The sequence below is a fragment of the Sorex fumeus genome, unplaced genomic scaffold (assembly GCF_029834395.1).
Source record: "Sorex fumeus unplaced genomic scaffold, SorFum_2.1 ptg000122l, whole genome shotgun sequence".
Classification (NCBI taxonomy): Eukaryota; Metazoa; Chordata; class Mammalia; order Eulipotyphla; family Soricidae; genus Sorex; species Sorex fumeus.
In genome coordinates this window covers 47643216-47645907 of record NW_026606179.1, presented here as the reverse complement: position 1 = coordinate 47645907, position 2692 = coordinate 47643216, and the positions used below count along the sequence as shown (strand labels likewise).

General features: G+C 39.7%; 1 pseudogene; it reads left to right on the top strand.

Moving 5' to 3' along the window:
* The first annotated feature begins 742 nt into the window (after positions 1-742).
* Positions 743-853, top strand: LOC130044569 (uncharacterized; annotated as a pseudogene).
* Positions 854-2692: the final 1839 nt, after the last annotated feature.

Genomic DNA, 2692 nt, shown 5'->3' with positions numbered 1-2692 from the left:
CATGACCAGAAAGTACGATTCCCAGAGAGAACTCAGGGATTCTCCTCAACCAAAGTGTGCATGGAAACGTGAATGAAAGGAGTGTGACCCTTTGCGAGCACCACAACTAAGAATACAACCCCCAGTAAGCACTGTGGCTTAGTGTGTGAACACCTCTGCCTATGTCTGTCCCCTAGCAGCACAACTAAATCTGTGAGCACCACATCCAGAGGTGAGTGAGTGAGAGTTCTGTTCATCACAAAGACAATATTGACACAGAGAATAGGGGAAAATTGTAGTCACTTTGGTTTGTACCCTGGTGATGCTGAAGGGATCGTGCTGTGCATGGTATTGAACCCAGGCAAAAAAGAACACAGCATCTTTGAGTTATCTCTCAGCTCTCAAATGATATTTTTTAATCTACAGAATTCCTCCTCAGTTGATGATGACAAATGGAATTTTATTTTCTCTCTCCTAAGAGGGCAGGATGACCTCAAGCAGTGCACAGAGCCCAAAGGCAAGCTTTTGAAGGAGCAAGCTCCTATGCTCAGATCATCCTGCTACGTGGCATCTCAGGATTCCCAGAGGAAGGTACCCGAGCAGCATTTATGGGACTACTTAACTGACAGATGATGTCCCAATGATGATGAAGCCATGGCAATATAATCACCAACTTGGGAGCATATTCTTGGGAAGGAGCTATTCATAGAAGCCCTGAGAAGGGCTTGCTCCTGTGCCTATTTTTTCCAGATGAGTTTACAAGGTAGGATTGAAAAGTTAAAAATATTTGGTGCAGTGCTGACAGCAAGTGCATCTCATCGCCATTGGGGAGCTGGGTAGTGCCCCTCAGAGTGAATTTGGAGGTTTTACATGGTTGGTGCTTGTATGGGGGAGGGGAAGAGGCCATGGGTTGGATGGGGTTCATCAGAGAAAAAATTAAAAAGCTAAAAAAATATTTCGTGTTCTAGTCTCTTCTATCTGAGCTCAAATTCCTCTCAGATATTTCCTCCCTGTGTTAGTGAAGCACTTTGCTCGCTTATTTTTCCATTTCTACAACACAAATAATATGTTAACCCCAAGCAAAAAGGGCTATTAGGAGAAATAAATAAAAGCAGTTTGTTCAAAATAGTTGGCAGCGTAGATGTTCCCAAAATGTAAGCTTTCTTTTATTTTGTGTTAGAATTTAGAATGTGTTTTTGACTGCTCAGTTGTTAATGTGTACTTTGATTCATTCATTCATTGTTCATTCCAACACCACCTTCTGCCTCCAATGCCAAAGAAGTGATCTGATGGCAAGGGGTGAACAGACAAACCCTTGGGGGATACCCTTGTCCCACTCATTGGATTGAGCTTCTGGCTCTGAGAAACAGCCCCGGGTGTCAGGCAAAGTTCAGAGACTTTATTTCCTCATGCAGTTTTCTGACTTTCATACTGTTCCCCCAAAATTGTGCTTAATTTTAACTTCATTAACTTCCTGTTCTGTCACAACAGTTGAACAAGGATTTCTCCATGAGCAGTATTCAAATCAGCTTTTAACGAGCTATTTAATTAAAGGCTAATTGAGGTGAATTCATTAAAGATTTCTAAATTATGCTTATCAGGTAGCTATGTTTTAAGATAAGTTTTAAATGTTTGTTTTATATTGCATTGTTTGATCATAAAAGTATGTATAAAATTACTTTTTAAAATGACTAATTAGAATGTGGGTACATTTTTCTACCTTAATACTTGATTGGGACAGTTAACAAATCAATATAATATTATGTTCAGAGTTGGGCTGTGGCATTGAGAGGTTACTGGTCACTAAAGTTTAGGATGTATTTAGTCCACAAAAAATCTCCAGGAATCTTAAGATATTATTGGGCTCCCTTTGATCTGGTGTTCCAACAACTATATATAATAAGTGAAGGATGATTTTTACCCAAGCCTTTGTGACTTCTGAGTTTCAGGCTAACTCTGGGGAATGCATTTTTATCATGCTCAATGCCACTTGAGAAATGAATATGTGAAAGATGAATAAAAAACTGAAAGGGAGGCTATGGCTTCTCCAGATAAACCAGGGCAACCCTTATCTTAAGGAACCTATTTGCTGTGAATAAAATGTCATTTCAATATACATACACAGAACATTTCCTGTGTTCTAGGTGGAGTCCAGAGACAAAGGACACAGAGAAATCAGAAAGAGACACACAAGTCACCAAGCATGTAGTCTCCACCGGAAAAGGTATCTTTCAAGGCCAGGAAACAATCTCAAAAGAGGTGGTTGAGAAAGGAGGGCTAAACAGTCTAACTGAGGCATATGGGGTCAGTCCCATGAAGATGGGATTCTATGTCTTGATGGGCAAGTTGTTTCTGTTCCAGCAGTTAAATGAGAAAGTTCAGGACAAGAGCAGGCCAGATGCAATAAAAGAAAATGATGAGGTTGAGGATTAAAAGACAAAAGTTTGGTGTGTGGTAGGGTTGAGAGGAATTGGGTGACACATGAATCATAATACACAGGACAAAAATGAGGTTTGATCTTGAACATTAACTGCAGAGTAACCCAAAAAATGGGCTGCTATTTCTCTTCTTTTACTCTCTTTTTTCTCTCTCTCTCATTTTTAAACTCACACATCAGAAGATTTTATAGCAGGAAATAATAAGCTCAGATTCCACAATTTATAAGCCTTTGGACAGTATTATGATATCGGGACAAGAAGCAGAAGACTATATA